Below are 13,414 nucleotides of genomic sequence, written 5' to 3'. Positions count from 1 at the left end.
GTTTATTTTTTTAGAGTTATTTTGTATTGAATCTTAGAGGTCATTGATTTTTGGGTCACTTTGAACCCAAACGAACATCACAGTTGAGATGAGAGCACCCTAAAAACCCCTATTTTCATATAAATTTTGTCCAATTTGGACACTGTTGGAATCTAAGGCAAAATAATATTGCTACTAGATTGTGCACATTTACCAAGGAAATATTTTTAGATTTTTGGTATGCAAATCAAAATTATTTGGCTCAAAAATTGAAATTTTTGGTACATTTCTTGAGGTAGTAATTTTCTAAAATTTCAGTATGCAAATCAATATTTTTAAAAAATTGATATTCCTTCGACATGTTTTCCAAAGTGTTCATTTTGTGCTTTTGGGTATGAAAAATGGAATTTTTTGGGGCACACAAATTGTGATGTTTGGTCACTCAAATCAAGCTTTTTGCATGCAAATGAAGATAGTTTTTTGTACTAAACTAGCACACTTCCCAAAGCAATTATCTAGTACTGGTGGGCACACCTTTCAATGCATTTTGACATGGATCCCAAGGTGGTAAAAAACTATTTTTCCCTTTCAATGCTTTTTTGACCTATGTATAGTTTTTGGGCCATAACTTGCTCATCCAAACTCCTTTTTCACAAATGAGATATCGTCGAAAAGCTCATTTCAAGCCCGTTTCAGTGGTGCAGGTTACTTTTAGTTTTGGGGCTTTTTTGATGGCTCTTTTGGCTGTAAAAGTTAGGATTTCTATTTTTCATTTTGGGAGACATATTTTGAGACATTCTATTTTCCAGATTCTACTCTAGGCACATCCCATTCAATTTTTTTCTTTTATGCATTATGATGGATATCTTGGTTATTTCAGGTTTATGGATCAATTTTGTTGTTTTAGATAAAATTTCATGGCTTAAAATATCTATTGTATTATCCTTATGTCTCTACCTAATCATATTCTATACAATGGAGGTTCTTCAGATCATAAGTTTGGCAGTGCTTGCAACCTCATGCTTCAGTGGTGTTCTTCATGATAATCCTTTTGTTCCTATCTTCTAGAACATTTTATTTCCATCTCTTTTTGGAGTAGGGTTTTTTCCATGTGTTTTTCTCTATTTCTCCTCTTTACAAAGATTTGGTTGTGCTTGGGAACCTCATTAGGCCTTGTTGCCAAGACCCAAATTTTCTTTTAACAGTAGTTTTTAGATTTTTAGCTACTCCCTAAGTTTATACTAAGCGAGGTAGGTTGGGGGGGTGTTAGAGTAATAAGATATTGCCTTATTAATTAAATCATTTTGAATTAATTATCAAGTCACTTATTATCTCTAGTTTACTTAAGCTAAACTTTAGGCATATAATAATTAATTAATTATTAATTATTACCATGCAACCTAGGTTTTACCTGTTAGGGTTTTGATCTCCTTTTATAAGGATTTATCTCTTTATAATTGTAATTCATTCAATTTTGATAATAGCAATTTCTTTTTTTTTCCCTCATCACTTATGTCTCATTTGTGGATTTGGGAATTCTAGCCTTCAAAGGTTTTGCTTCTCTATTCTTGTGATAGGTATTTACATGCAACTAATTCTTGGGAGCTGTGGGGTTGATATTTCAACAAATTCAACAACCAAGTGACCTTGTTAATATTTTTTGGGAGTTGTAGTTTGTTCCTTTTTTTAGGAAGGCTAATAAGGGCTCTTAGGGCTACAAGGCTAAATAGAGTAACTTGGAGTTGTGGGAGTGTGAAACTCACAAGAATGATGCAAAATGGTAGGAAATGGGTCAAGAACCTCATAATGATGGTTCAAACTTGATTTTGGCCTTTTAGGTGCACTTGGTGAAGGTTTGGCATTCTAGGTAAAAAATGCATAGTTGGTGAATTAAAGGTATAGGATTAAAAATCAAATTGTTGAGACAGTTTCTTGGTGAAAGGGGATTTAGAAGGAGTCCTCTAGATTAGGTTTAGGAGTAGTAAACCTAAGTAGCTAGGAGTAGCCTTTGAAGAGTCAAAAAGCTTTGAAGTGAAGAAGCTCCCCATTGGGGGGGGGGGGGGGGGGGGGGGGGGGTGGGTGTTGAATTAGATATTGAGCTATTAAAACCCTTATCAACCTTATTATTCGTGAACTATGGGAACAAACTAATCATCAACCCTAAGAAGACATACATACACACTACCACCATATATGTTAACTAGAGAAACCCTTGATTAGAGGGAAAACACTAATGTGGATGATTCCCACAAAATGATGTACTAATATAATAATTCCTTGTAAGAGGATGGACTTTGTTAGGAGTCAATGAAATACATTTAGTACATATCAGTCCTTGTTATGAGATTCCAACCCTATTGAGACTTGTAGAAGGCAGATGGACCAACTGTTCAAACAAATTCAGGGGAAAGTTCAATGAACTCACTATCCAACTAGTCTCCATATTATTCCTTTCAGAATAATAGAAATGAATTAACCTTAGCTCCTTCTCTATCCTCTTGATTGGATGAAACCTTTTATGATCTCAATACCAGATCACCAACTTCATATCTAATAATTCATTGGATTGCTTACACACATTTACCAAATACTCTAGTTTTATTCACTTTATAGCGACCTCTATTACATCCCTCATCAAAAGGAAAATAAAATTTCCTTATACCATATCCTGAAAATAACTCCTTTAGTTAGCCTTGAGGCTTTCCTAATTAATTATAATAGGACCTCATTAAGCTATTTCATCCTTTTGCAATTAAAAGTTACTTTTGGTTTATAGTCTTAAAAACTTCCCATAGTAACCTATGACCTTGTGCACTTGTTCAAATCATCATAAATTTATCTACTATAATTGTCTAACTAAACTTATTATGATTCTATCCTAGTTAAGAGATACAAATCAATCATCAAAAACTAATTCTCGGGTGCTTTGTCTCCTCACTTTCTTCTATAATTCATGTATAACTTGTGCATGTCTTTGACTCTCTGCATGCACACTTTTTCACATCATTAGGACATAATGTAGAATACATCCTCAACTACACTTGACCTAATTATCAATGCCTAGTCTATATGATATTTTTTTTTGTCTTCTACTCTATCAATCTTTATAGAAATAATACTATGTTGACATCAATGATAAACACAATCATGAATGCAACATGTCATTCATGCCAAAAATATACCTAAGTGTTCTATCAATTCTTAGGATAATCCACTAAAGGAATAGCATTATAATTCATGCTAACAATTGTATAGATAAATTATTGGTAAACTATAATATGTTGTTCAATAGACTAGATATTGCACGAGCAGTTGGAATTGTTGCAACATTTTCTACAAATCCAAAAGAGAATAATATGATGGTAGTGAAGAGAATACTAAGATATCTAAAAGGAACATAGGACTATGACCTATGTTACAATAAGAAGCAAAACTACATTTCACAATCAACAATAGAAGTAGAACTACATTCACAATCAACAACAGAAGTTGAATATGTAGCAACAACAATAAATTATTCTAACATTGTGTGGATCAAGAAATTGTTGAAAGGGATGAAGAAAGATATCATTGACCATGTTTTTATCTATAGTGATAACAAAAGTTCTCTAAATATATCAAAGAACTGTGTCATGCACATAAAGACCAAGCATATTGATATCAAGTATCATTACTTGAGAGAGTTAGTTCAAGACAAAGAAGTAAGATTGGAATATGTGGACACTAAGGAGAAGATAGTTGATATTTTTACTAAGGATTTACCTAAGGATGAACATGAGTACCTCAGAGGTAAATTAGGGGTGATTCCACTAGCTGAGGCTATCTAAGAAAAGATGGAGCTTTGCATCTATGATGTAGAGGACTCCCCTTATTACCATAAACCCATAATAGAAACGAAGAAACAATAGAAAATGTGAGAACAAAATATGGAATTCTTATTATTCCTGCAAATGTGGAATTACATAATTATCAATTAGAATATGCTAACCCAAATGGGTGCTTTCATTACAGTAATCTACAAGATAATGCTACAAACTATCACCCCGAGTTGTCCTAGATAATGTTTGGGCCTTTCTTAAATAGGAAATTTTATGCTACCTGTGAAGGTTCTAGATGCTCAAACTTAATACCTAGGGTTGAAAGACCATAAAAATATATATAGAGTCGGCCAAATACATTGTTGATAAATTATTTTAGAAATTTTGGTAGCCCAACTTTTGAAGGCCATAATTCACAAACCGTTGCTCCGATTGGCTATTATAACCACTTTTCAGAAACACTAGCTCTTGATCTATAGGCTCAAACCCACACTAGCACCCTTATGTCAAGTTTTTAGACCTCATATGGGGACTCTAAGGCCTCTAACAGTGAGCCTGAATATTTTTCTACAAAATTTTTCACTAAAAAATTGCAATAACTTCTCTGTTACTTAAGTTGGAGAAATGCAATTTTTATGGTAGGCTTATATCTCTAAAATGAGCCTTCTTGTAGAAAATGAGAACATTCTGAGCTCATATGAAAAACTTACAAAAAATAGCAAGTTCCCATAAATAGTAAGCACCTTGTCTACTAGTCCTTATTAAAATAGAAAAGACTGAAAATAAAATATTTTTTGGGTGATGCAAGATTGCCCTTACACCCAAGATACTCCTGCATCAATCTAATTTTTTGATTATAATATCTTACAAGTTGATTCATAAAGTTATACTTCAAGAGTTTCTTAAAGATTTGAAGAGAGAAGCACAATATGTTCTATTAGTCATAAGATAGATGAAAGTTTGAGAATCAAATTTAGACATGAAGAAAGATGAAGTTTCTTTGGTATTGTTGTCAAAGAGGAAGATAATATATAGTTACTATAGACACCTAAATTTTATTACACCACTTTAGTAATCCTATTTAGTTATCTCTAAAGGCATCATTAATTAAGTTTTTATTTAATTAGTCCTTTGTCATCCCCTAGTTGATTAATTTAATTAATCATCTATAGTCCTAATTGATAAATCAAATAACCTATCATTTATCAATTAAATCCTATTCTTCTATCTAATTCCAAAAATCTCCATTTATTAAATAAATCTATTTGATAAATAAAATCCTCAAATCCAAAAACCCCTAACTTATCCCTAATCCTTCATTTAGCCTAATCCACCCTATCCACCCCATACTAACCTAGCTTAGCCACTAACTCACCCAACCTCATTAATGCCATCCACTTGCACATCTCTAACATCTCTAATCTAATCCTAAACACAAGCCTAATCCACCCCCTAATGTTGTCACATTCCCTAAAAAAGTTTAAGACTTTCCTAAACCAAACCAAAGTCTCCCCTCAAAAATCCCAACCACCAAGTCATGAGTGCTCTTACAAACCATAAAAGACTCTTACAAGCCCACTCATGACTCTTACATCCATCTTCCACACTCTTCCCTCTTCCACACTCATTCCTCTTACATCCCTCTTACATACTCAACCCCACTCATCATGACTTTAACCAACCCTTTACCTTACCCTCTCACACTCATCCTCCTTGTGACAAGTGTCACCTTCCCATTGGTGCTAAACAAGCACAATCCATGTGCTCTCCTTTGAGTGCATCTTAGCCCTCCTTAACCATCTCCCCATCCTTGCATCTAAGCCCTCCATCCCTCTACCCCTTGGCCTATAAATTGAATCCCATCCCAAGCCATTTCATCAACAATCTTTGAGCTAAAGTTACCATGCTATTTTGAGAACCAAAGCCATCAATCTTAACCTTATAATGCCAAATTGAGAGCTCACAAAGCTACCAATTTGCTATTATCTATCTCCACCATTGAAGCAACTTTGAACAATTGAGCATACATCTTCATCAAAGGACACATCTACAAAATCAAGGAAGCATGGAGTGTTTTCTCTTTTGAGGTTTGCATTTCTTGTTTGCTTTCTTTTTCTAAGCTTATATGGGAATTTAGTTTTAGTTTGTGAATGTTTCTCTTATTGCTAATGTTCCTTGCACACTAAAATCTTGTTCTATAGTTACCACATGAAGAGAGAGATAATCATGAAGAGTTACCATATGGAGAATGTGTTAAACATGAAAAATCAGTAAATGGTGTTTCCAACAATACAAGAGAATTAATTGATTTCATTATTTGATATGATAGAGGGATTCTATGTGTTGAATATCAAAGTTGCATGAATGAGAATCAAAATAAAACTAAAAAGGGAGATTGTTGGACACTAAGATGAGAGTCAAAATGAAACTAAGGATATTAATAAAGATCTAATACTGAACATAGAGGGAGCAACTAAAATTAAATTACATGCTTTGGATTGCATTGGAACAATTTTATATTGTCATTGATGTCAAACCTTATTGGTAAGACAATTGTTTTTTGAGTAGAGTGCCATATTAAGATGATTGATGAAGAGGATTTTAGAAGAAGGCATAACAAAATTACCTACTTGAAATGTTGAGTTATGAGGAACTACAATGGGCACTTGATTAGTTGGACTTTCACAAGATAATACAATTTTTGAATCATAATCTAAGTGGAGAAGATATTTTTACTGAAGCCTAAAAGAAGTAATCAAAGTAAGGCTAAATGCACAAGCTTGACCGAGAAGAAGAGTGGAAGATTAAGGAACTAGAAATCTATGTCAAGTGATGGTAGATTTGACTAAGAGATATTATAAGATGAGAAAAAAATAGTTTTGAATGAGAATTAGTATCGACTAAGTATCAAAAAATGTGTTGGGCAAGAATAGGTAGTATCAATCGAGTATGAACAAGTGTGTCAGAACCTAGTGTTGGTCAAGTGACAACATTTTATAGATTATGAGGATATCTTGATTTCCAAATGACATAATTGAATTCTTGCAATATGGAAAATGTTTTGAAGATAAGGATGGATGACTTGGAGCATATAGTTCAAGAGAAAATGTGTTTGAGTGTTTCCATGCGTGAATTCAAGAAAAAGTTTTGAGAAATTTCTAGGAGATGAAATGATGGAAGTATTTGATGAATCTGAACTAACCGTAAGATCTATGATGATAGTTAAGTGAAAAAATATCATAATTACCTATTTAAGGAGATACAAGGGGGGCTAACCTAGCAAGGTTGGAGCAGTTGTTGACTCTGTTGATTGGAAAACTTGAGCAAAAGGTTGAACAATGAAGTGTTGAGGTGAAGAGTGGTTTCTTGAAGGGTTTTCAATAAAATAAGTGATAAAGATGTTAATGAAGGTTAATCAATGAGTATGTTATTGGACCAAATTTGTGATCTATATTCATAAAGTGAGTTTTATTTGTCAAATCAATTTACTGTTACTTTCTAACCATTGTATCAGTTTGAAATCCTTTAATCAAGATTGACCTAATAGTCATTTTCTAAATCCTTTAATCAAGATGACATTCTAGTGAAATTTTCTAAAGCCCTCCAACAAGGCTAGTCCTAATAGGGTGTTTAAATCCTTTAACAAGGTCACATTTAATAGTGTGTTTTGTAACCTTTGATAGGGTTGGCTCCTCACAGAGCTTACTTTAGAAGAGTGAAAAATTGGTAGCATGTTATTGATTTTTTTCTCAAATTAGGTTTCCATGTTAAATCCTAGTGTCCTACTTGTATGGATGTTATCTGAGATGTTTTACTTTTAATAGTTTACATTCTACAAGTTTGTTGCTATTAGGATAGTGGACTACAAGTTTTGTGTTGACAATTATTTACTATGTAGATTGAGCTAATAAATGTTTAGATTTGAAGTATTTGAAGTGATTAAAAGTTGAATTAGTACATCTAGACCTAAGGAAAACTAATTACCCACCATCTTAGTTATTCAAAATCATTATAACATACTTAAATTGTCATCACTCATCAACACTATCTCACCTTTCTATCTCTTCTTTTCAAATAATCTTCATCAATCAACATATATGGAAATCTATGTTGTTAGTAAATGTCTCTCTGGTATGTTTGACACTCTCTTTTACCAATAGGTTGGAAATTAAAGAAAACATAAAAATTGTTCCAATTTTGATTTACAATAGGAATAACCCCTAAATTTCCTCTTAGATACACAAATGCATCCTTAGGTAATGCTTTAGTTAATATATCAATTATCTACTCCTTTATGTTCAGATATTCCAATCTCACTTCTTTGTTTTGCACTAACTCCCTCAAGTAATGGTACTTAATGGAAATATGATTGGTCTTTGTATGCATCACATGATTCTTAGATACATTTAGACCACTTTTTTTGTCACAATATATCACCACAAGTTTAGAAATCTCTTCCTTCATTCCTTCCAAAAATTTCTTGATCCACACAATGTTTGAACAATTAACTATTGTAGTAACATACTCAACCTCTATCATGGATTGAGAAATATAATTTTAATTCTTACTTGTTGATGAGATTAGCTTCTTTGCTAGAAATAAAGTGCATCCACTTGTACTCTTTCTATCATCAATGTTTCCAACCCAGTCAACATCTCTATATACTCTCAATTCAAACCTATCATTCTTCTAATATCATAAACCCTAGTCTTCTATACCTTTCAAATATCTCAATATAAATTTCATATCCATCATGTGATTATCTTTAGGATTAGTATAAAATATTGCAAAAATACCAAAAACTAATGTAATGTCAAGTCTAATATGTGAAACACATTGTTGCCAATCGTTAACCTGTACAATGTATTATTTACTTCAGCAGAATCATTATTCTTTGAAATTTTATGTCTAGTTACCATAGGCATTCCAACTGGTCTTGAATCATCCATTCGAAAAGTTCTCAATATCTCCTTGATATACTTTGATTGAATGATGTAAATACCTCCTTTCATTTGATAAACTTGCACATTAACAAATAATTTAATCTCTATAAACATTGACATCTCAAATTATTTCTTCATATCATTAGAAAATTATTTTCACAATACATCATGTCCTCCAAATATGATATCATCAACAACAAATTTAGCTAATAATATCTTACTTTCATATTCATGTTTCAAGTATAGATTTCTATGGTCATTAGTTCTTGCAAAACTATTTTTCACCAAATAAGTACGTAGCCTTTCATACCATGCTCTAGGGGCTTGTTTCAAACCATAAAATTCTTTGTGCATCTTGTATACCATGCTCTTCTTGCTAGGGTGAAAAAAACCATTTAGTTAATTCAAACAGACTTCTTCTTCCAAGATTCCATTCAAAAATGCAAATTTCACATCCACTTGATATACCTTGAAACCTTTGTAAGAAACATATGCAAGAAATCTTCTTACAACTTCTACCCTTGCAACTAGGGTAAATATATCTCCATAGTCAATTCCTTCCTCTTATGCATATCCTTTACAAACTAATCTTTCTTTATTCCTTTTGACTTCACCTTTCTCATTTAACTTGTTTCTAAATACCCACTTTTTTTCCAAACATATTCTTTTCCTTTAGCCTTGGTACCAATGTACATGTCTTGTTCTTCTCAATTTTATCAATCTCTCTAATCCAATCTTCATTCTCCAATGAATCTTTGACTATTCTTGGCACAAGCTCAGTTACTAAACATGTATCATTCTTCAATTTGTTTCTTTTTATGACTCCTAAATCTTTATCCCTAATGATTTGATTTGGTCTATGGTGACTTCTCACATATTTTGCTAAGAAAACTTTAGGTCTTCTTTCTCCTTGCGGTAACTCACTTGGTCCATCTTTCTAAGCTTATGCATGTATCTCCTATTTTAACTTTGCTACCTCTATTTGATGTCTAATTTCCTCTCACTATGGCTTGTCTCCTACAATCTGATGCTTGGTAACTTGCTACGACTTAAAAGAGCTTGTTTTTTAATACTTGACAATGGTAGTTTGTTGATGCTCAATAGTCTCCTTATTAGGTTTAGGTAAGGTACTTGATTAACATTCATAGATGTGGATAGAGTTTTTTTTTAATCTTTAGGTTCCTTCTAGAAACATTATTCATTATTTTTTATAAATTCATTAACTCTAACATTTGAACTTTCTACAATTTTATTAATATTAGAATTTAAAAACTTATATGCCTTCCTTTTCGTGGATTATTCTTAGGAATATACCTTCATCACTCTTTGCATCAAGTTTTCCTTTCCTTGCATCTTTCAATATTTAACACTTTCTTCCAAAAAGTTTTAAATATTTGACATAAAGTGTATAACCATACCATGGTTCAAAAGCTATTTTGTTTGTACCTTTCTTGACTTGAACTCGATTCAATGTATAGAAAATAATATTTACAACTTCTCTCCAATACTTTTGTGAAACAGTCATCTCCATTATTAATTTTCTTGCACAATCCATGTTTGATCTATTCCATTTTTTAGCTATACCATTTTGTGGTGGAATCCTTGGTGCACTCATTTATCTTTTGTTTCCTTTGTCATTGCAAAATGTATTGAACTCCTCATATACAAATTCATCTTCTTTATATGATATCAGAAACTTCAGACTCTTACCTATTTCCTTTTTAAATCTAGCCACATACTACTTAAACATTTGAAAAGTATCATAGTTTTCTTTTAAAAACATCATAGTTATCAGTGTTGATGTAGGAGCATCTTGGTTTTCCTTGTATTCCTACTCATTTTGTTCATGCTACTAGTTATTGTCGAGTTCTAGTTGTTGCTAAGTTCAATTGATGTTGCATTCCAATTGTTGTCAAGTTGTCTAGTGTTGGCCAAGTATTCTTATATCTATCGAGATATCTAGTGTTTGATGAGAAATCCTTCATTTGCCAAGTGAATCTGGTGTTTTTTAATGCTTGGTTCTGCATAATTGAGCTTTTTTATGATTGGTTCTTAGTTTCACCCAATTTATGTATTTAATTTGGATCATGACTTCAATATAAGGATCTTGTCTTGGGATGTGTGTAGACCATTTTTAAGGTTGAAAATCTATTATATAATGATATAGAATCTTATATAAGCCATTTTGGCAATTATAAATAATGGTTTTTAGGTTAGGTTAGAGGGGAAATCTAGAGAGTCTAGATGGAAGTACAAAGTTAAGGATCTGTGAAAATTTTAAGTTTAGAATTTTGTAAATATTGTTGGCCACAACCCAAAAGGCCTTATAGTTGGGCATGCATCTTGATACTTGGACGAATTAATAATTTTTTTTTCTTTCTCCTTGGTGTTGTTATCTCTGATGTTTTCTTTCATTATGTTTACTTGGCAAGTTGATTGGATAGTTAGTTGTGCCCCTAGCCCTAGCTTCTTGTCTCTCCTTGCATTAGGTGGTATTAGAGCTTGAGGTTTAGCCTTGTTGAGATTGGATCATGTAGAACCCTAAGTTGAATTTGGTTGTATGGTGGTATATCTACATATTTGACCTATAACTTATAGAGGGGGTTATGATCTTGCAAGAACCTATTTGTAAAGATGGTTTGAGGTAGAGGAAATGCTGACACTACTATTATGGACATGTTGAGACAAACTGTAGCCAGACTAGATGTTGTGGAGATAACCTAAAGGAGAGGAGCACATCTTGATGATGTGAGTGATGATGAAGAAATGACACCAAACTCTAATCTGAAACCTGAGAAAGATCAAGATAAGGAAATATTGTTGAGATTATTGTCTAGGGAACATTCAAAGCCTACTATAGAATTTGTTCCTTATGATAGAAAATTGGACACTAATGTTGTGTTGGATTGGATTTTTGATATAGATAATTTCTTCGAGTTTGAAGGCACTCCTGATAATAGGAAGGTTAAGATTGTAGTCACTAGGTCAAAAGGCCATGCCTCACTATGGTGGGAGCATTTGTAGACTGATAAACATAGAAGATTAGAACCTTACTAAAAATGGTGAACAAAGTGAAGAAGAAGTTCCTTCCTGTTGATTACCAAGTTATCTTCTTGAGAAAGATGCAAAATTTGAGACAAAATGACATGATTGTGAAAGAGTACACTGAGGAATTGTATATATTGGACACCAGATTTGGACATTTGGATGATGAGGTTGAGAAAGTTGCAAGGTATTTGAATGGAATGAGATCTAGAATTCAAGATGAGATAAGTTTTGTGAAATTGGAAAGTGTGGAAGAAGCATATCAATATGTTGTGAAAGATGAGGAGATCCTCACAAAGAAGCATGAAAAAAGATAGAGAGATCAAGGTGGTATATTCTAGAGAGGTAGAGGTAGATCTTATAGATAAGGTGGTAAGTCTAAATAAAAAATGAAGATAAAAGAAATATCTAGTGGAAAGGTGGCAATTCTTACCAAGGAGGTACTAGTTCTCACCAAAGAAGAGGTAATTCTTATCCTAGAGGTGGTTTTCATGGCAATTGTTTTAGATGTGGCAAAGAAGGGCATATATCCTTTGAATGTAGATATCCTAGTGAAAATGAAAGTGGTAGTAGGAATGTTGTGATACAGGGTGAATCTATGCACCCTTAGAGTGATCCAAAGGTTGGAAAAAATTTGATGGTGAGAAGAACTCTATATAGTGAGAGAGTTGAGGATAAAGATCCTATTCATAGGAGAAGTATTTTCAAGACCAAATGTAAGATAACTAGGAAATGTTGTAAAGTGATAATTGATAGTAGAATTTTAACAAATTTGGCATCAAAAGAGCTGGTTACAAAGTTACAGTTATAAAGGTTGAGACATCTTAAACCCTATCATATTTCATCAATCAGGGATGAGCATAATATATTGGTAAGTGATCATTGTGTTGTGAAATTAAAGATTGGATATTACTTTGAAAAAGTTTTTTGTAATCTTATGTTGATGGATTTTTGTCAAATTTTGTTAGATAGATCTTGACAATGTGATAAACATGTTGTATATGATGGAAGATTGAATCAATATATTATTTGAACAAATGGAGTAATGGATACATTGATGCCTTTGTTTGAGTATCCAAATGAGATCAATTGTACTGCTATAAGAATTTTCATAATTAGTAGAAAGCAATTGGAGAAGGAAATTAAAAAGAACAAAGTCTATTTATATTTTATTCCTAGAGAGCCAAGTTATGGTAGAAATGGTCGAATGATAGAGTATAGTAGCAATCAAGCAACTGATAGAGGCTAAAGCTGAGTGCTAGTAGAAATTGAAAGCTTGTTGAATGAGTATAAAGATATTATTGTAGAGGATATAATTAATGGTTTACCACCAAAAAGAAGAATAAGTCATTGTATGGATCTAATTCTTGGAGCTATTTTTCCAAATAAAGAACCATATCGATTGAAACCTATAGAGAATGAATAACTTAATAGACAAGTGTAAGAGTTGTTGCAAAAAGGTTTGATGAGATAAATCTTGAGTCCACATGTTGTACCTATTGTATTGGCACCTAAGAAAAATGAAGAATGGAGGATGTGTACTAATTCTAGAGCTATTAAAAAGATCATAGTGAAATAAATATTTTCTATGCCAAGGATGGATGACATAATGGATTTTTTGAGTGGAGA

Source organism: Cupressus sempervirens, chromosome 10, assembly GCF_028749045.1.
Source record: "Cupressus sempervirens isolate cs-2001-9-10 chromosome 10, ASM2874904v1, whole genome shotgun sequence".
NCBI classification, from domain to species: domain Eukaryota; kingdom Viridiplantae; phylum Streptophyta; class Pinopsida; order Cupressales; family Cupressaceae; genus Cupressus; species Cupressus sempervirens.
This window is presented reverse-complemented; position numbering follows the sequence as displayed.